At 37.9% G+C, this 22,602-nt stretch overlaps 1 protein-coding gene across 3 annotated transcripts in view; it reads left to right on the top strand.

Annotated features, from left to right (window-relative positions):
* INPP4B (inositol polyphosphate-4-phosphatase type II B) overlaps positions 1-22,602 on the top strand; it is a 551,727-nt gene that overhangs the window by 97,616 nt on the left and 431,509 nt on the right. For all 3 annotated transcript variants that reach the window (XR_001884600.1, XM_017867638.1, XM_017867644.1), the window contains exon 2: positions 17,188-17,251. The gene's annotated coding sequence lies outside the window, so the exon portion shown is untranslated. The remainder of the gene's footprint in view (positions 1-17,187; positions 17,252-22,602) is intronic.

Genomic DNA, 22,602 nt, shown 5'->3' on the forward strand with positions numbered 1-22,602 from the left:
GGTTCAATATGAATTTTAAAAAGTTTTTTTGTAATTCTGTAAAGAATGTCATTGGTGGTTTGACAAGGATAGCTTTGAATTGTTAAATTGCTTTGAGAAGTATGGCCATTTAAACAATATTAATTCTTCTAATCCATAAACATGGAATGTTTTTCCACTTGTTTGTGTTATCTCTGACGTTTTTGAATAGTGTTTTCTAGATCTCCTTGTAGAGATCTTTCACCTTTTGGTTAGATGTATTCGTAGGTATTTGGTATTTTCTTTTCTTTTCTTTTCTTTTTCAGGCTGTGGTAAATGGGATTGCATTCTTGATTTGGCTCTCAGCTTGAATATTATTAATGTATAGAAATTCTAATGATTTTTTAAGTAACTTTTTTTTGAGACAGCATCTGGCTTGATTGCCCAAGCTGGAGTGCAGTGGTGCTATCACAGCTCACTGCAACCTCCAACTTTCTGCTCAAGTGATTCCCCCATCTCACCCTCCTGAGTAGCTGAGACTACAGGTGTACACCACCACACCTGGCTAATATTTGTATTTTTAGTAGCGATGGGGTTTTGCTATGTCACCAAGGTTGGTCTTGAACTCATGAGCTCAAGCAATCTGCCCACCTAGGTCTCCCAGTGTGCTGGGATTACAGGCACCCACTGCGCCTGGCCAATGCCACTGGCTTTTGTGCATTGATTTTATATTCTAAAATGTGGCTAAGTTTGTCCATCAGATCTCAGAGCTTTTGGGCAGAGACTGAAGGTTTTCGGCATAGAATCACAAAGCCTGCAAACAGCTAGTTTGACTCCCTCTCTTCCTGTTTGGATGCCTTTTATTTCTTTTTCTTACTTATTGCTCTGGCTAGAACCTCCCATATTATGTTGAATGAGTGATGAGAGTGGGGATCCTTCTTGTTCCAGTTCTCGGGGAATTCTCCTTTTGACCGTTCAATATGATGTTGGCCGTGAGTTTGTCATAAATGGCTTTTGTTATTTTTAGGTATTATTTTATTATTTTAAGGTATATTCCTTCAATGTCTAGTTTGTTGAGAGTTATTAATGTAAATGGATGCCGAATTTTATTGAAAGCATTTTCTGCATCTGAGATAATCATGTGGTTTTCAGTTCTGTTTATGTGATGAATCAAATTTAATGATTTCTATATGTTATACCAACCTTGCATCCCAGGGATAAAGCCTACTTGATCATGGTAGATTGGCTTTTTGATGTGCTACTGGATTCAATTTCTAGTATTTTGTAAAATATTTTTGCATCTGTCTTCATCGAGGATATTGGCCTGAAGTTTTTTTTTTTTTTTTTTTTTTTTTTTTCTGTTGTGATTCTGCCAGGTCTTGATATCAGAATAATACTGGTCTCAAAGAACGACTTAGGGAAGGGTCCCTTCTCTTTAATTGTTTGGAATAGTTTCAGTACAAATGGTATCATCTCTTCTTTATATATCTGATAGAATTTGCCTGTGAATCCATCTGGTCCTGGGCTTTTTACGTTTAGTAGGATTTGTATTACTGATGCAATTTCAGAACTCGTTATTGGTCTATTCAGAAATTCAATTTCTTCCTGGTTTAATCTTGGAAGTTGTATGTTTTCAGGAATTTAGGAATTTCTTCCAGGTTTTTAAGTTTGGATGTATAGAGTTTTTCATAGTATTCTCTGAGAGTTTTTTGTCTTTCTGTGAGGTCAAGTGGTAATGTCTCCTTTGTTATTTCTTATTGTTTTTATTTGGATATTCTCTCTTTTTTTTTCTTTATTAGTGTAGTAAGTGTTCTTTTATTCTTGTTTATTTTCAAAAGCAACTTCTGGATTTGTTGATTTTTTTTTTTTTGGAATCTCAATTTCCTTCAGATCAGCCCTAATTTTGCTTATATCTTCTCTTTTGCTAGTGTTGGGGTTAGTTTGCTTTTGTTTCTCTAGTTCCTCTAGGTTTGATGTTAGTTTTTAATTTGAAATCTAACTTTTTGATTTGGGCATTTAGCCCTATCAAATTCCCTCTTAACACTGCTTTAGCTGTGTCCCAGAGATTCTGATAGGTTGCACTTTTATTCTTATTAGTTTCAAAGAATTTATTGATTTCTGTGCTCATTTTATTGGGTACCAGAAGGTCATTTAGGAGCATGTTGTTTAATTTCCATGTAACTGTATGGTTTTAAGCAATTCTCTTAATATTGTTTTCTATTTTTATTATGCAGTGGTACAAGAGTGTGTTTGGTATGATTTCACTGTTTTTGAATTTGCTGAGTATTGGTTTATCACCAATTGTGTGGTTGATTTTAGAGTATGTGCCATGTTCCGATGAGAAGAATGTTTTGGGATGGACAGTATTGTAGATGATATTAGCCCCATTTGGTCAAATGTCAAGTTTAGGTCTTGAATATCTTTGTTACTTTCCTGCCTTGATAATCACTCTAATACTGTCTGTCAGTGGGGTTTTGGAGTCTTTCACTATTATTATGTGGTTATCTAAGACTCTTCTTATGTATCTAAGAACTTGCTTCATGAATCTGGGTGCTCCTGCATTAAGTGTGTATACATAGGATAGTTAGATCTTTTTATTGAATTTGACCCTTTACCATTTTGTAATGCCCTTATTTGTCATTTTTTATCAGTGTTAACGTCTGGTTTACCTGAAATTAGAATAGCGACACCTGCTTTTTTCTGTTTGCTTGGTAGATATTTCTCCATCCCTTTTCTTTGAGCTTATGGTTGTCACTGTATGTGAGATGGGTCTCTTGTAGACAACACAGTTGGGTCTTGCTTTTGTATCCAACTTGCCACTCTGTGCTTTTATTGGGACATTCAGTCCATTTACATTTAAGGTTTGATCCTGTCATTGTGTTGTTAGCTGGTTATCATGCAGACTTGATTGTGTGGTTCCTTTATAGTGTCAATGGTTTACGTACTTAAGTGTGTTTTTGTGGTGGCTGGTAACAGTCTTTCCTTTCAAGATTTAGCACTCTCTTAAGAACCTCTTATAAGGCAGGTCCGGTGGTAATAAATTCTCTTAGCATATACTTTTCTGAAAAGTATCTTATTTCTTCTTTGCTTGTGAAGCTTAGTTTGGCTAAATATGAAATTATTGGTTGGAATTTCTTTATTAATACTGACTATTGGCCTCCAGTTTGTTCTGGCTTGTAGGTTTCAGCTGAAAAGTCTGCGGTTATCCTAATGGAGTTCTCTTTGTAGGTGACCTGTCCCTTCTCTCTAACTGCCTTCAATATTTTTCCTTTCATTTCAACATTGAAGAATCTGATAATTATGTCTTGGGGATGGTCTTCTGGTGTAGTATTTCACAGGGATTTTCTACATTTTCTGAATTTAAATGTTTGCCTCTCTAATGAGGTTGAGGAAATTTTGTGAATGATATCCTCAAATGTTTTGCAAGTTGCTTATTTTGTGCCTCTCTCTTTCAGTGATGCCAATGAGTCATAGATATGATCTCTTTACATAATTTCATATTTCTCAGAGGTTTTGCTCGTTCTTCTCTATTGGTTTTGTTTATTTGTTTTTTGTCTGAGTTATTTCAGAGAAACAGTCTTTGAGCTCTGAGATTCTTTCCTCCTCTTGGTTGATTCTGCTGTTAATACTTGCGATTGTACTAAAAAATTGTTGAAGTGAATTTTTCACTTCTATCAGCTCAGTTTGGTTCTTTCTTAAAATGGCCATTTTGTCTTCTAGTTTCTGTACCATTTTATTATATTTCTTAGATTCATTGAATTGGGTTTCATCTTCCTTTTGAATGTCGATAATCTTCATTCCAATCCGTGTTCTGAGCTCTATTTCTGACATTGCAGCCATTTCAGCCCAGGTAAAAACCATTTCTGGGTAAGTAGTGTGGTTGTTTAGAGGTAAGAAGGACACTCTAGCTTTTTGAGTTGCTAGAATTTTGCGCTGTTCTTTTCTCATATGTGTGAGCTAATATTCCTTCAGTCCTTGCAGTTGCTGTCCTTTAGATGATTTTTGTTTTGTTTTGTTTTTTGTTTTGTTTTCTGGGTTTCTTGTTTATTTGCTTTTATCTTCTGTGATGCCCTTGCAAATTTGCTTGTGGTATAATATGGGTTCAGTCGACTAGTTTTGATTCTATTCTACTCCTGGGTCTTGGAGGTGTCCCCTCCAGTTACTGTCTCTATGCCCACATTTCTTTTGTTAAGTATTCTGATCCATGGGGCTCTCTCAAGCAGGGGCCACAGTTGGGAGACAGGCCATATCTTTTCTGGGTCAGTTCTAATCTGCTGTTGTTGTGCTTCCTGGGAGATCACAAGGTTGCACCTGTCCACAGAGTGCAGACAGAAGCAAAACTGCTGGTCTAGAAGCTCTAGCAGGTGTGGTCTATCTGGCTATGAGAGGTGGGTGTGAGTGGAGTTTCTTGCCCTACCATCCAGGTAGTTTCTACATCCAGGTGGTTTCTGGGGCAATAGAAGGCTGTGGTCTTTGACAAATTTAGGCAAAAGTAGAACCGCTGGGCCGGAAGCTCTAGCAGGTGTAGCTTGCCTAGCTAAGAGAGAGAGGGGTAGGTGGAGTCACTTATCCAGCCATCTGGATGTTTCTCCAGACAACAGGAGGCTGTTCTCTGTGGCTGAATTCACATAGAAGTGGGATTGCTGGGCTGGAAGCTCTAGCAGGCGTTGTCTGCCTGGCTACCAGCAGCGGAGTCAGTGGGGTAGTCTGCCCTACTGTCCAGGTGTTTTCCTGGACAACAAGAGGTGGTGCCCTCCAGCTAGGTTCACACAGAAGTGGGACTGATAGGCTAAAAGCTCTAGTTGGTGTTGTCTGCGTGGATACCAGCAGTGGGAGTGGGTGGGGTCACTCACCCTGTGGTTACCCACCTGTGGTCACCTACCCTACTCTACAGTGTTTTCTCAGGACAACAGGAGGCTGTGCCTGCCTTCTGAGCTCAGACAGCAGAAGGATCACTGAGCTGGAAGCTCTAACAGGCATTGCCAGCCTAGCTAACAGCAGTTGGAGGCAAGGGCAGGATCATTTATCCTGCTGTCTGAATGTCTCCTGGGACAACAGGAGGCTGCACTCACTGGCTGAGTTCAGACAGAAGAGGGATCATTGGACTGGAAGCTCTGGCAGGTATGGCTAGCCTGGCTACCCGTAGTGAGAATGGACAGGGTCACCTGCCCAGCTACCCAGATGGTTCCCAGGACAACAGGAGGCTGTGTCTACTGACAGTTCAGACAGAGGTGGAACTACTGGACCAGAAGTTCTAGCAAGTGTTGCCCTCCCGGCTACTAGTGGTGAGGGTGGGTGGGGTCTCCTGCCTTGTAGCCCTGATGTTTCCTGGGACAACAGGAGGCTATGCCTTTAAGGCTGAGTACACACAGAAGTGGGACCACTAGGCCAGAAACTAGCAAGCATTGTCCATCTGGCTATCTGTGACAAGGGTGGGTGAGGTCACCTGTCTTGTCATCTGGGTGCTTCCCGGGATAACAGGAAACTGCAGTTTCCAGCTGAGTTCATAGGGAAATGAGTCTGCTGGACTAGAAGTTCTAGCAGGTGTTTCCCATCTGGCTATCTGTGGGGGTCATGGGGTCAACAGCCCTGCTGTCTGGGTACTTCCAAGGACAACAGGAGATGGTGGCTGCCAGCCAAGTTAAAGCAGAAGTGGGACCACTGGGCTAGAACCTAACACGAAACCTTGTCCGGTGAGCTGGATGGAGCAATCTTACCACTCTCAGGCACCACGGCTGCAACCTCTGTTGGGGCTATTGTGCTGGTGATGGTCTGCTCTGAGGCCAAGGTCTTTTAGAGTTCCCCTTGCAGAGAGTTGCCCCCACAAAACATCTGCCTCAGTATAGAAGCATGGTGGGGGGTCGTGGAGTGGGCCAAAGGGATGCTGTCATTCCCTGTCTTGCATTTGTCCCTATAGATAGTGTGTATCCCCAAGAGGAGTCTTACTTATCCTTTTCCATTTTGGAGATGTTCTCCTGGCTCTACGTTAAGCCCAGACAGGCTGGTGTCCAGCTTTGCTCCTTTCTGCTCTCTGTGTTCCTCTACTGCCTTGATGGATTCTGATGTGGTTGCTCAGATGATCAGCCTGTAGGGTCAATGTTCACTAGCCCTTTTGTTTCCTCTAGAAGCAGCACGCGTGAGCTGCTTCTAGTCTGCCATTTTGGCCTTTCCCCCAAAAAGGAAATATCAACTACAAATCGGATGACACTGATAAGTTTTATTAATTTTCCTTAGTCATGTAGCTAATGACCTAAGGGATCTAATCTTTATTAGAAGTCAAGTCATCAAATGTTGAGAGTCTAAATTGTCTTCATTAATTTATCTGAGAGACTGTGATTTTATAGGTAATAGGATTTAGGAGCAGTACCAAGACTGAAAATTGGTATTGCCAGAGTTCTAGTTTTGTGTAGTTTTTACTATTTTGTTTTGGGTAGCTACTTCAAGAAAATTCATGAAGTAGAAAAGTTTTCTTTTCAAAATACAAATGTCTGCTTTTGTATTGGATTCCAAATTTCCTTTTAAACTATGGCCTCATGCAAGTTTGTATTCTTCTGATGGGAGTCAAAGAAATAATGATCTGAAGAGATATAGTGCCTCTGATTCAGTAATTCACATCTCTGCCTTGGAGCAACGGGTGGCTTCCGTAATCATAGATTGATACAGAATCAAAGAAAAAAGTTTGTGCTGTAGATACAAGAGTCTTTTGAGTTGGGGAACTATGTAATCATTCTGAGGCACTGGTATTGGGGATCTAAAGTGGGAACGTAAAGAATATTCAGATATTGGAGGTACATTTGGGGAAAAATATTTCAGAAATATATTTTCTTTTTCAGTATTAAAGAGGAACTTTTAACAGTCATATAATCAAGAGACAGAATGTTTGATTTTCTTCCAGAGATAGTACTTACTGGGCTGAGTATCACTGACAATGACAACTTGGTCAGGGTATGGGGTAAAGGTAATTGAAATGGCAGATGGGTAATTGGACACAATGACTTTTTTTTTCCTACAACGATCTTTACAGTACTTTTGTAGCTTAAGATTCTGAGATATGCATAAATTTTTTCATTTGATGCTATAAGCTACTGAAGATAAATTAATTGTTCAGATTTTCTTTTTTCTTCATAAATGTATTATTTTCTCTTTACTAAGTAAGATATACTTTTCCAAAGAATTTAAGAATTCCTAGAAATGTTCAACAAAGTGAAAATTTCACTGTAGTTTTGCCACCTGTACAGTCAGTTTCCTTAGTTGCAGAGAATATACTCTAGCTAGTTTAAAGGGAAAAGGAATTCCTTTGAAAACATTAAACAGAGTGAACTTACACAATAGGCGTACTGCTAAGGCCCACAATGCTTTGAAAATCTGAAAAAGAAAATAATTTGTAGGTTGAAAAATTTTTATTACATGATATTATATCTTTATACCAATGCAGTCATAAACTAATATTATATAACATATACATGTGCATGTTTGTGTATACTATGGAGGAAGGGGCTGGTGAAGGCAAGAGTGCCTAGGATCCATTAAAATCCTAAAGAACAGAGGCTCAGGCTTGGAGGGCGGGTACTCAGGAGCTCCAACCCCGGCCAAATACACATGAGCACTGCTCCAAAGAAATCTCACTGTGACTGCTGCTAGCAGAAATCTCACTGTGACTGCTGCTAGCACAGGTATCTCTGCCCATACTGCTGATGCTGGGCCTCAGGGCAGAACCTCTGCCCCCACTGTCTTGAGAGCTGGCAAAGGTGTCATCTCTCAGAATGCGTTGCTAGATACGTTGTATTTTTGAGCTGAAGTCTTGGACAATGGTATCAGAAAAGCCTGGGCCATGTATTTGTTCTCTATGTGTAAGGAAGACTAAGAAGTGGATTTCTAGCATCCGTCTTGGTGATATGTGAACTTGCAAGGTGGGATGTTTCCTTGACGTAGGAGAGATGTTCCAAATGTTTTGGATAGCCAAATGCACCGCACAAAAATAACTACTGCCAACACATTGACATATTAGCATTTAGACTTTCTGGTATGCTAGGTTTTGTTTTCATTTAATAGTTAAAAAAAAAAAAAGCTATAGCTGTAGAAACATGAATACTTACTGTGTGATAGGTATAGCTAACATTGTTTGAATTATCTATTTTGATCATTAATTAAAAATGACAGCATTTGGTGATAGCCAGTGTTATTATTTTCCCATTTTATAGATGAAAAAAGCAGACTTAAGTTAGGTAACTTCTTCATGGAGATAAAGTTAAAGAGTAGTAAGATGGAATTTTACGTGGAGTTTTACCTGCTACACAAACCATAGTCATAAATGAGATATACAACTTTTAATACAGCTTTTTACATTTAACATTTTGGTATAAGCCATTTTAAACTCTTCCTTAATGTCTTTTTAATAGTGACCTAGTATTCCATCAAATTAGTTAATGCAATTTATTCAAATATTTCTCTATTGTTGAATATTTAGGATGTTTCTATTTCTTTCCTACTTTAGTCATATTGTGGTAATTTGTGTATATAACTTTTTTCTATATTTAGGATTATTTCTCTAGAATGGAAACCCAAAATTAGAATTACTATATCAAAGAATATGAAAACATGTTTTGAAAAGCCAATGTCACACCTTTATTTAATAATGAAGAAACAAGCTCATTAATTTATTCAACATTCAGCATATTTATTGCATGCCTCCCACATGTTTCCTGTGGTACCTGTAATGTCATGATAAATATTTGACAGTCATTTGCCTAAACAGCATTATTGTATAGTGGGTATTAAAATAAGATGTGTCTGAAATGAGCATCTTGTGCTAACCACATATGGTGAGAATGCTTCCTAGATTTTCTGGGACAGGATAGGAACACTTTTAGAGTTCTTAGAAAACACTCTGGGAATGTAGGAAAGTAGCATTCAAAGTAATCTCAAAATAGCATCATATATGAACAACTTCTTCTTTGCCAATTTGTTAGATGAAATATTGTTGATCATTATTTATAATAGTTATTTTCTTGAGTATTAATGAAGTTGAATATTTTCCATGTTTATTCATGAATTGTTCCTTCACTGTGAAGCATCTTTTAAATATTTCTCACTTGATATTTAGTATTTGTACAAAATAGATTTTGGTATATTGCTTTTGTTGCAAATAATTTTATGTCTGCTCCTATTTATTTTAACTAGGAAAGTTTTTTGCATAGCCCAATCTTCCAGGCATTTTCTTTATCATTTCTTCTAGCACTTATAAGATTCAGAAGTAGAGTTGACCCCTCCAAAAGGTGTAAAATAATCAATTCCATTTTTCTTTATTTTTTTATTTTGTATTTACTTCCATAATACATCTGGAATTTATATCCCTGTCTACTGGGACACAATTGATTTTATTCCAAAAAGATAGGCAACTGTCTCAACAATCATTAAATAATTCATTTCTTTTTTATTAATTTGTGATGCTCACTTTATTATACACTGGGTTTAGGTTTGCTATCTATATGCAGTTTTGAAGTCCTATGCCCATTTATATCAATTTCAATTGTAATAAAAATAATTGTTAATTTTTCCCCACCAAACATCTGAAGGAAATACATTGTCCCTTTAATAATTAGCACAGTGCTTGGCATATGACAGGCATTATATATTTGTTGAATGAACGATTACAGAAAATGGAATGTTTCTGGGATACCCATATTTTCTCTCTAATCTGTACATAACTTTCTCAGTCATTTCTTCACTATGTCACATTTTATGTCACAAAATATATTTTATCATTAGATAGACAAAACATTTTATTAATATTCATATTCAGAATATTCTTTATGATCTAGAATGCTTTCTTCAAATAAGCATTGGAAAATTTTAAGAGCTTCTAAAATTACTTTCATTAGAATTTTCATTGGAATTATACTAAAAATACAAATTAATTTGGAAGGAATTGATATTTATACTGTAAATAATTTCCCACTTACATATGTGTTACAGTTCTTTACTTCTCTTTATAGATTCTTGTAATTTTCCTTACAGAGTTATTCATAATTTCTTTATTGATTTTGTTGTTACTGCTATAGTAATTTGGGTTATTATTGCTGCTATTGGGAGGTGCATTCATTTGGAAATTTTATTTTCTATTTTTTGCTATTATATAGAAAAGTTATTGCTGCAAATTTACCTTGCATCCTTGACTTTTGAGTTATTTTATTAATTCTAATATAACTTTTTTTTTTTTTTTACAATTTTTCTGTTGACCTGAAGGCTATGTTGAGAATGCCATTGTCAGCTTAATCCTACTTTGCCTTTACAGTTAGAGATGGAAACTGAGCAACAACTATAAGATTTTTAAAACCTTTGGGAAATTAGATTTAATTTTAACATTTATCTTAAAAGTAGTTTAATCTAGATTCTAGTAACTATATTTGAATAATTTCTAAGGCAAATATTTCAATGCTGGACCTATTATGGAACAAGTGTGTGAGTTCTCAGAACCCATGAAAACCCGTTGTCTTGGTTCATTTACATTGCTATAAAGGAATACCTGAGGCTGGATTATTGATACAGAAAAGAGGTTTATTTGGCTTATGGTTCTGCAGGTGAATGAACACCTGCATCTGATGAAGACTTCAGGCTACTTATATTCATGGTGGAAGGGGAAGGGGAGCCAGTGTATGCGGAGATCACATGGTAAGAGAGGAAGCAAGAAAGAGCAAGAGGGGACGTTCTAGGTTCTTTTTAGGAATCAGCTCTTGTGGAAACTAATAAAGTGAAGACTCACTCCCTGCAGAAAGGGGCATTAATCTATTCATGAGGGATCCACCCCCATGACTAAGGCATCTCCCATTAGACCTCATCTCCATCATTTGGGATCTAATTTCAACATGAGGTTTGGAGAAACTAACATCCAAATCATAGCAGCCATATTGCAGAATTCTCTGACTTACATGGCATGGTCTCTCCTTGATCTCTTCTAAATTCTGTCTCACTCAGCTTCTGCCTTTGCTATAATATCCCAAAACCTCTCACTGATGTGGGCCCTTAACCTGGAGTTATTCAGGCTATTTGGGGTCAGCACAAGGCCCAGTTTTCTTCCATGGGGTAAGATGGAAAAGACAAATAATCATCTCTGACTTTAGCTATATTCCCATCACACCAGGATCCTGGAGTAGGGGGAAAAAAAAGAGGGATGTTATGAAAACCTCATCCAGGGCTGTGTTAATTTGCTTTTGCATCATGGTAAAGAAACACTTGGAGCTGGGTAATTTATAAGAAAAAGAGGTTTAGGGCCGGGCGTGGTGTCTCAACACCTGTAATCCCAGCACTTTGGGAGGACAAGGCGGGTGGATCACGAGGCCAGGAGATTGAGACCATCCTGGCTAATATGGTGAAACCCCGTCTCTACTAAAAATACAAAAATTAGCTGGGCGTGGCGGCGGGCACCTCTAGTCCCAGCTACTTGGGAGGCTGAGGCAGGAGAATGGCGTGAACCCGGGAGGCGGAGCTTGCAGTGAGCAGAGATCGCCCCACTGCACTCCAGCCTGGGCGACAGAGGGAGACTCCATATCAAAAAAAAAAAAAAAAAAAAAAAAAAAAAAAAAAAAAAAAAAAAAAGGTGGAGGGGCGGGTTAATTGGTCCATGGTTTTTCAGGCTTCACAGGAGGCATAGTACTGGAAATCTGCTCCTGATGAGGTCTCAGAAAGCTTCCACTCATGGTGGAAGGCAAAGGAGGAGCAGGCATATCACATGGTGAGAAGGGGAGCAAGAGAGGGAGGGGAGGTACCAAATTCTTTTGAATAACCAGATATTGCATGAAGTTAGAGCAAGAACTCACTTATCACCAAGAGAGTGGTGCTAAGCCATTCATGAGCGATCCTCTTCCATGATCCAGTCACCTCTGACCAGGCCCACCTTCAACAATGAGAATCACATTTCAACATGAGATTTGAAGGGCACAAACATCCAAACCACATCATTTTGCCCCTGGACTCCCAAATCTCATGTCTTTCTCACATTTCAAAATACAAATCATGCCTTTCCAATAGTCCCCTAAAGTCTTAACTCATGCAAACATTAATTCAAAAGTCTCAAGTCTAAAGTCTCGTCTGGAAATTCGTTCCTTCCATCTATGAGCCTGTGAGATAAACAAACAAACGAAAATCTAGTTATTGACTCTCAAGATACAATGGTGGTACAAGCATTAGGTAAACATTCTCATTCCAAAAGGGGAGAAAATTGGCTAAAAAGGGGGGCAATAGGTCCCACACAAGTCAGAAACCCAGAAGGGCTGTCATTAAATCTTAAAGCTTCAAAACAATCTCCTTTGACCTCATGTCCCACATCTTGGTGTGAGGGCTGGGCTCTCATGGCCTTAGGAAGCCCTGCCCTTGTGGCTTCTGTGGGTCCACATGGCTGCTCTCCTAGGCTAGAGTTGAGTGCCTGCAGCTTTTCCATGCTGAAGCTGCAATCTACTGGTGGCTTTACCATTCTCAGGTCTGGAGTTCAGTGACCCCCTTACCACAGCTCTACTAGGCAGTGCCCTGGTACAGACTCTTTGTGGGTCTCCAATCCCACATTTCCCCTCAGCATTCCCCTAGTAGAGTTTCTCTGTTGGGACTCTGCACTAGTGATAGACATCTACATCTAGTTAGGCAACCAAGCTTTCCTATACATCCTCTAAAATCTAGGTGGGAGTGACCAAGCCTCTTTCACTCTTGCATTCTGTGCACCTGCAGGCTTAACACCATGTAGAAGCAACCAAGGTGTATGACAGCTTGTGCTCTTCAAAGTGGCAGCCTGAGCTATACCTGTACCTGAACCCCATTGAGTCAAGGTTAGAGATGGAGTGGCCAGGATGTGGGAAGCAGTATCCCAAGGCTGATCAGGGCAATGGGGCCCTGAACCTGGCCCAAGAAACTCTTCTTTCCTCCTAGGCCTCTGGGCCTATGATGGCAGGGGCTTCCTTGAAGACTTGTAAAATGCCTTTGAGACCTTTTTTTCCATTGTGTTAGGTATTTGCACTTGGCTCCCTTTTAGTCATGCCAGTCTCTCTAGCAAGTAGTTGCTCTGCAGCTTGCTTGAATTCCTTTTCCGAAAATGCTTTTTCTCTGCCACATGGCCAGGCTGCAAATTTTTCAAACTTTTGCTTTACTTTTACTGCTTCCCTTTTAATTGTAAGTTCTAATTTTAAGTCATTTATTTGCCCTTGTATCTCATTTAGGTTGTTAGAAACAGCCAGATCACATATTGAATGCTTTGCTACTTAGAAATTTCTTCTGCCAGATACCCTAAGTCATCAGTCTTAAATTCAAATTTCTACAGATTCCTAGGGCTTGGACAGAATGCAGCCAAGTTCTTTGTTAGAGAATAAGAAGGGTGACCTTTACTCTGGTTCCCAATAAGTTTCTCATTTTCACCTGAGATCTCTTTAGCCTGGACATCAATGTCTGTATCTCTGTCAGCATTTTTATCACAACCATTTAACCAGTCTCTAAGAAGTTCCAAATTTTTCCTCATCTTCCTGCTTCTTCTGAGCCTTCCAAACTCTTTCAGCCTCTGCCCATTATTCACTTCCAAAGCTGCTTCCATATTTTCTGGAACCTTTAGAGCAACACCCCATTCCTCAGTACCAATTTTCTGTCTTAGTTTGCTTTTGCATTGCCATAAAGGAATATCTGAGGCTAGGTAATTTGTAAATGAAAGAGATTTATTTGTTTCACAGTTCTGTAGATTCCATAGGAACTGTGGTGACAGGATTTGCTTCTGGTGAGGCCTCAGAAAGCTTCCAATTATGGTGGAAGGCAAAGGAGAAGCAGGCACATAGATGGTGAGAGAGGGAGCAAGTTGGGGAGGAGGTGTCACACTGTTTTAAACAACCAAATATCATGTGAACTTGGAGCGAGAACTCACTTATCACCAAGGGGATGTTGCTAAGTCATTCATGAGGGATCCTCCCCCAGGATCCAGTCACCTTCCACTAGGCCTCACTTGAAATGTTGGGAATCACATTTCAACCTGAGATTTGGAATAGACAAATATGCCAACCCCATATCAAGGGCCACAAAAAGAATGGATACAGGGACCAAAGAAGGCACTAGCCTATATAGAATAAGGTAGAAGCATAATAGGAGGCCACCTCAATTTTTTTGAATATTATGCATTTTAATTCTCAACAGTAATGTTCAATTCAGTTTAACACTCAGAAGTTGTTTAACATAGAAGTTTGAATTTTCTACTGAAGGAAAACTTTTAGGTCCTAATTAAAGAAAATATCCTATTTGGTCATTTATCATGAAGATAAGGATAAATGTTAAATAAGGCCTTATTTGCGTTAACTCTGTGGGATGTGTATTTAAGGTGACTATACAGTTCAGTGGGTTTTAGTAAATATTGGTTCTTGCTACGTGATAGGAGCTGACAAGTAATGAATGACTCCATAATGGGAACAAAAAAAAGTCTGAAAGACTCAGACTCACATGAGACAGTTGACCTTTCTGCATCATAAACTTTGGTCCTTTGGACTTGCGCAGCTATCCAGTTTGTATTTGATGTGTTTATTCATTGCTATATAAAGTGTTACCCTTCTTCAGTATGCATTACTGGTATTTAAAAAAATTATTCAAGGGCTTGTTTGGACACTATGGACTATATGAGACTATGTTGGCCTCTGTGTGTTCTTATTTTATTTGCAAGTTAAACTCATCACCTTTGCAGAAGTGATGTCAGCTAAAACATCCAGAAGAGATGTGCAGTCTGTTCTGTTAATAAGGACAGGACACTGCCATCTACTCTGTACAACAGAGCACAATGCCTAGCTTTGGGTGGATTTGAAAAAGATGAAAGATAAATTATGATGTTGTTCAAGTGTTAAAGTAAAACTCCTATCTCAGACACTTAAGGACCACAAAACTTTGACCAAAATGTCTTGTAAAGTCTACCGGATGAAAGTTTGATATAGCAAACATGTGACTTTTCTATATTATTTTCTGTTTTGAGTTTAGTAATAGATGGTCTGTATTTTCTTTAGTTGCAGCTAAGTGATCAGTTTCATGATTTCTCTTATTATGAAACATGTTTTTTTCCTTAACACTTATCTTAAAAGCAACTCTGGGTCTACCAGGCTCAAAAAATGAGAAAACTTAAGAAAAATTGGAATATTTTGTTTTCCCCAAATTAAAGGAGGCCTGGTATAATTTAAAGCTTATTCTTTGTAGTTTAGCCTTCTTATATTGAAAACAATACAGAATGATGAGAGATATATGATAATGTGAATGAGAAAATTGTATATCTCATCTGCATTATTGACATTACTAGGGGAAAGTTTCTTTCAAATAATGTACAATGGTGAAACAACAACTTTAATCCAATGAGTTACTACATCTTTTGACCAAATAGTATGAAATCTTGGCAACTGATAGTAAATTTACAATTTGAAAACTGTTCCTGATAATAAAATAGAAAAAAGAACCAGGTAACTTTTTTTATACACTTATTGAATTAGATATAGTAGTACATTTATTTATTTATAGCATGATATATAGTGGTAAAATGCCCAAACTCTGGAACTAGATCAGTGGTCTTTTTTTTTTGAGGTGGATTCTCGCTCTGTTGCCCAGGCTGGAGTGCAGTGGCCGGATCTCAGCTCACTGCAAGCTCTGCCTCCCAGGTTTACGCAATTCTCCTGCCTCAGCCTCCCATGTAGCTGGGACTACAGGTGCCCGCCACCTCACCTGGCTAGTTTTTTGTATTTTTTAGTAGAGAAGGGGTTTCACCGGGTTAGTCAGGATGGTCTCGATCTCCTGACCTCGTGATCTGCCCGTCTTGGCCTCCCAAAGTGCACTTTGGGAGATCAGTGGTTTTAAATTCAAATACTACCCTTTACCTGTGCGACTCTGACTGAATTACTTCACCTGTCTTTGCCAAATTCTCTCTATGTAATAATAATGGTACCTCCCTCATAGGGTGCTTGTATTGGGGGTCCTCAAGACCACCTTTAGGCTTGATGATTTACTAATGTATCAGTCTGTTATCATGCTGCTAATAAAGACATACCTGAGACTGGGTAATTTATAAAGGAAATAAGTTTAATTGAGTCACAGTTCTGCAGGACTGGGGAGGCCTCAGGAAACTTACAATTATGATGGAAGGGGAAGCAAACATGTCCTTCACATGGTGGCAGCAAGTAGAAATGCAGAGCAAAAGGGGGAAAATCCCCTTATAAAACCATAAGATCTTGTGAGAACTCACTCACTATCATGAGAACAGCAGCACTGGGTAGCCACCCCCATGATTCAATTACCTCCCACCAGGTCCCTCCCACAACATGTGGAGATTATGGGAACTACAATTCATGATGAGATTTGGATGGGGACACAGCCAAACCATATCATCTAAGATACAGGAAAGCTGTATAATCATAGTCATGCTTTCTTATAGTGAAAGTATACAAATTAAGAACAGCAAAGAGAAAAGGCTCATGGTGCAAAGTCCAGGAACAAACTCCCAGGTATCCTCCCCCAGTGGAGTCACATGGAGATGTGATTAAAGCTACCAGCAAAATGATATGTAACCCATGAAGTGTGGTAAACCAGAGAAGCTCAGTTAAGCTTTGGTTTCTAGAGTTCTATTAGATATCACTCACATAAGCATGCAGCACTGGATGATTCAGACACCAGACCCCCTTCCCACAAGCAAAAATAAATGTTCACCATAAATCACATTTTAGAATAAATGTATCTGATCCAACTGAAACAGCATAGCCTAAGGCCTCATGCATACAAAACACTCTTACCAGGTAGACTTTTCCAGGAGTTCAGAGGTTATCTCCCAGAAGCTAACTGAAGGCCAGACCTGAAGATTTACCTTTCTTTGTGATGGGCAGAGTTTGAGTAACTCAGGCCTGCTGAGTTAACCCTTTCTTGCTGAGTAGTTATGAGGAATAAATGAGTTAATCCATGTAACTTAAAATAGTGCCTGGCATAGGATAGTACTTGGCACACTTAAGCAGCAAACAAGGATCAGCTATAATTTATTCTAGAGGAGCTCTACGGTCTGAATAAAGCTGACTAATTTGGGATAGAAATAAGAAATAGCTATGTTCCATGAATCTTGTGATGATGATAACTCCCCAAGTCTGAATGACGGGTACTATAAGCATATATATTAAACATTTTACCTATGGGTGCTTTAGTGAGAAGATTTCCAGTAAACACTAAATCCTGACTTTTTTTTCCTTTTGTTTCTTGCAGAGCCTTGAAACCAGCAAAACAATAATCGAAGAGCAATTCTGTCAAGGAAAACACCATAAATCAGGTACAAGAGTCATTCTTAACATATAACATTAACACATTATATTAATTTCAACTGATGATTAATTCAAACTTATTAACCAAACATTTTACAATAATGTCAGTTAGGTGTTTTAGCATATGTGTGACTGCATGTTATAGATGAGTGGCCATAGTTTCATAGATAAATTAATTTCTGTAAGTACATTAAACTAATTTTGAGGGTTTTAGTTAGGCCAGACCTACCGTAGGCAGAAATGTGAAGAAATTCAAAAAAATAATATTATTACTTATCAAATCAATGCATATGCACTAAAGTTTTGTTATTTGGGAAACACTCATCTGAAAGGTGATTTGCTAGAATTGGACAAATCTGGCAGTACTTACATTCCAGCAGAGGAGATTCAGTAGATATCAATATATAAGTAAAAGCGGTGGTAAGTGCTATAATGTAAAATAACAGAATTCTATGGGATAAAATATTGGGAGACAAATAGAGAATTTACTGTGGGTTGGGTAGACAGAGGCTATTTCTCTGGAAGATGACATTTAAACTGAGACCTAAAGTATGAGAATAAAGAGTCCCAGGTAGATGGAACAGCATGGAATAAAGAAAATAAATGAAGGAAAAAAAGAAAACAATTAAAAGAAGAATAGTATGGCTACAGTAAAGTCACAGAAGGGAAGACAGATATAAATGAAGCTGGGCTGAAAATAAGATGAAAAACCCAGCCCCATAGGTCCTTAATATCCATCGTAAGATGCCTTTGGACTTGCTCTGCTTGCATTTCTGTGTGATGTCATTTGGTTTTCTCTCCTGGTTCCCTGAATATAGATGCTTTCGAATCTGTCACCTGACCTCACCTTACCCCAACGTGTGTGTGTGTGTGTGTGTGTGTGTGTGTGTGTTTGTACTGTTATTTAACTTAATATTTCCTGAAGTCATTTCCAGGATTATATTGGGAAATCTTTCAAAAGTTTGCCTCTTGGGAATATGCGTTTTAAGAGGTTTCTTTTGTACTTGAGACTGGCCTGCTTTTAGGGAACTTGACCTATTTTATGGCTATGTGCATTAAACTGTGTTAGATAATTTTCTAGAATCTGGATAATGCAAGCCAGAAAAAATCTGTGTGCTTCATTGGTTTATTTTTTTTCCAGCTGAAGATTTTTCTTGACCTTAATTATATGGTTAATTGCCTCAAATCCTGATTATACTTTACATGTGAAAATATAGCCTCAGGTATCAAGAACAACTGGAGTAAAAGCTTCCTAAACAATTTTCAACATTAGCATTAGTAATATTGGTTCTCTTAAACCAAACAGAAAATCTACACAAATAACTGTTTGCATCTCAGTTAATCTGAATCATATTTCTTTCCTTTGAAAATGCTTATTCTCTTTGATTTATAAAGTTTTATAATGCAGGCTTCTGAAAAAGTCCTAAAGTAAGGCAAATGACTTGGGGTAATGCCTACTTTAGTACTTTAAAGAATGATTTGATCTTTAAGAAATAGCTATGTTCCATGAATCTCACTCTGTCACTCAGGGTCTCACTCTTGTCACTTAGTCTGGATTGCAGTGGCGCAGTCATGGGTCACTGCAGCTTTCACCTCCCAGGATCAGCTGATCTTCCCACCTCAGCTTCTCTCAGTAGCTGGGACTACAGGCATGCACCACCATGCCGTCTAATTTTTTGTAGAGATGGGGTTTTGGCATGTTTCCATTCTTGTCTTGAACCCCTGAGCTCAAGTGATGAGCCCATCTTGGCCTGCCAAAGTGCTGGGATTATTGGTGTTAGCTATCATGCCGGGCCAATGATTTGATTTGATATAAAATGTGGAGATTTTGTCTTTGCAACACTAAAAGTCTGAAAAATCCAGAGTGGATTTATGCTTATTCTAGCAGAGAAATTTTCAGCATATGTGTTAGAAAGAGCATCGACTTTTTTAGACCAATTCAGCATCTTCCAATTAAGTTGACTATTATTAAAAACTGAAACAAACATCACAGAATTTCCTAGGATTTCATAACTTACAGACAAAATGGATTGTTTCATTCCAGAAAGACAAGAGACAGCTGCTTTTTAATTACTACTCTTGCCATTTGCTTTCTACTAGAGATGTGTCTCAAACATGGAATCTAATTAGAAATCTTAATTGAAAATGGATTCTTAAAAAAAGAAAAGAAAGAAAATAGACCAACATTGAAGCATAAATGTAGGAAGAAAAACATCATATCCAGCTGGATTGAATAATCACCCATCTGAAAATTAGTTGGCCTCTGGGGAGCATGTTTTGACACCAAACTGAACTTTACTGTTTCCTTTTCAGGAGGAATTTTCCAAACCAAATGAGGAGTCTTGTAATCTGTAAATTATAGTTTTAGAGATTATATTTTCTCAGGATAAAAGCAATGGTTGTGAATTTTGAAGCCTGGGTTAAATCCCAGCTGCTTTACTTGTTTCTGGTGTGACCCTGGACAAATGTTGTAACTATTCTTAATCTCAGTTAACTCTTCTCTAAAATGGGATTTGCAAATTCTGTTTTTCAACATTGTTTCTGTCTTGTTGCTCTCTTAACTGACACATTGACTGGCATATAGTAGCCTATCTAGATGTAGTAAGTTCTAGAAAGGAAGGGAAGGAAGTTTAAAAAGCAAGGAGGCTAACTTTAAGAACATATATCTAAGACAATATTGCAAATACAAAACATTGAGAAAGTGCTTATTGATTCTGTACACTGGAGGCAAAGACTTAAAGGCACATTCATTTATCCTTTTATTAAAACTAGTTTTTCTTGCAGATGTTCTAGATTCTGCTATCCAGACTTAAACTCCAGTTAGAGGCATAGTAACATATAATTTCTGAATTACAGCACTTTGCATGCTGCTAAGCTTGATAGATGCTCAATTAATATTTGATTGATTGAGTGAAGCTATGAACTAACAGTGCTAGGATGCAAACAGCCCAAATTGTCCTATTCTTTGGTTTACAAACATCGTATCTAACATCTAGAGTAAGAGAAATTACACTTCTCTGTGACTTTTTTCATTCATTGATAGTGGAGATTCTAGTCAGACCGAATATTCACCCATCTGAAAATGTGCTGCTTCTGCGTGTACTGCTACCATCAGATTGGCCAGTTTGCTATTATTTGTGTGTATTCCACATTACTACATTTTTGTCTTTACTCACATTTTTTAATATCTTCTATTATCGATATTCTCTTCCCTATTTTTCTTTCCCATTCTTCCTCCTTTCTTCTTCATTTCATTCTTCCTCCTCTTCCTTCCTTTTATTGACCCTCATATTTTTGATGCAAACATTTATTAAATTCTTATAAAAATAATTGTCTCCATGAAACTGTCCTAGATATTTCCTGAGATAATGATCTTATCACCTTTGTTTTGTTTTCATTTGTTTGTTTTCAGGCACTGTCCTTTGATCCGTATCTGTGAAAACTGAGCCTGAAGTACAGCCAGTGGAAGTCAAGCCACATAATATGTTAACGCCTCTTTCCTTCTATCCTCTACTCTACCCTTAACCTTTACTAACAAACAAACAAAAAGAAAAAGACCAAGGGAGTGTCCCACTGGCAAAGCTTGCAGCTTCCTTCCACACTGCTTTCTAGGTTACTGGTGGGATGAATTTAGGCCATGATCACCAGGCTGCGGCCATATCAGTTGTCTGAGTCAGGTTGGCTTTTTGAATGAGTCCTTAATTTTTGTTACTGTTTTCCTCAAAGTCAGGAGCCAGGCTCTGCAGCACAGTGAGCTAGGTGTCTTAATTCCCAGGACACCTGCCTGCATCAGTTTCCTTGTGGACTTAACTTATTTTGAGTATTTCGCCCTAATTTATGACTTGGATATACACATGACGCTGAGAACCGCTCCTCCATAGAAGCCTGTTTTACCATTTTTCTATCAGCCACACCAAACCCAAGGGAGCTTCTTTTTTATTGATGTGTATTCAGATCAAATTGAAGCACATCAATTAAATCGTGGCAACTGTTGGCTCCTTTATAGATGAGTGAATATTTCTGTCCCAGTTTTATCCTTCTTACTGCCTTGTCAAAGGGATTTCTGTTTGCTACTTTTTTTATTCCTGCAATTCTTTTCATTGATTTCACATTTGTTATTATCAAAGGTTTCAAATTGTTCCTCTCTTAGGCCATTTCCCACTCTCCTGGCCATATTAATAATAAATATAATTAAAATAAATAATACCATAATATTTAATGACCCCTTCTAAAATACTTGTTATTTTTATTCACTGTTTAAAAATTTACATACAGTTAAATTTTCACCTTTGGCATACAGTTTTTTGAGTTTTGACAAATGCACACATTTGTGCAGCCACCACCACAATCAAGGCACAGAACACTTAACATTATCACATAAAACTTCCCTCTTCCTGTTCATTTATGGTCAAAGTATTTTGCTTACTTCCTGAACTTTTTCTATACGTTTAATTCTGTCTTTTATATTTATGCCATTAAAATAGAATTATACGGTACACAGCCTTTTGAGCTGGCCACCTTTTACTTACCATATTGTGCTTGACATTCACTCATTTGTCTCTTTATTCCTTTTTATTTTATTTTACAGGTTTATTACTGTGTAATTGTCCTTTTACTATTTGAAGATCTTTGGGGTTATTTTGGATTTTAGTTATTTTTTAAAACCACTAAAAGCATCTGCATCCAGGTTTTTGAGTAATCAAAGATTTCATTTCTCTTGATTAAACACCTAGAAGTTAGATTGCTGAGTCATATTGTAGATGTGTATTTAATTTTATAAGAAACTACCAGACTGGGGCAGGTATGGTAGCTCACGCCCGGAATCCCAGCACTTTTGGAGGCCAAGGTGGGAGGATTGCTTGAGCTCAGAAGTTTGAGACCAGCCTGGTTAACATAGTGAAACACTGTCTTTAAAAAACAAAAACTAAAACTAAAAAAGAGCTACCAGATATTTTCCCAAACTAACTATACTATTTTGTGTTCCCACTTGCAGTGTGTGAGAGATCTAGTTGGTTAACACCCTTACCAGAGATTGGTATTGTCAGTCTTCTAGAATGATTTATAGTTATTCTAATATGCATGTAGTGATAGTTCTTTGTGATTTTAATTTGTATATTCTTAATGACTAATGACACAACATTTTTTCAATGTGCTTATTTACCATTAATATATCTTACATGTTTTATTTGGTGTAGTGTCTATTTTTTTTTTTTATTATACTTTAAGTTCTAGGGTACATGTGCATAACGTGCAGGTTTGTTACATATGTATACTTGTGCCATGTTGGTGTGCTGCACCCATCAACTCGTCAGCACCCATCAAGTCATCATTTATATCATGTATAACTCCCCAATGCAAT

Source organism: Rhinopithecus bieti, unplaced genomic scaffold (assembly GCF_001698545.2).
Source record: "Rhinopithecus bieti isolate Rb0 unplaced genomic scaffold, ASM169854v2 scaffold_761, whole genome shotgun sequence".
NCBI classification, from domain to species: domain Eukaryota; kingdom Metazoa; phylum Chordata; class Mammalia; order Primates; family Cercopithecidae; genus Rhinopithecus; species Rhinopithecus bieti.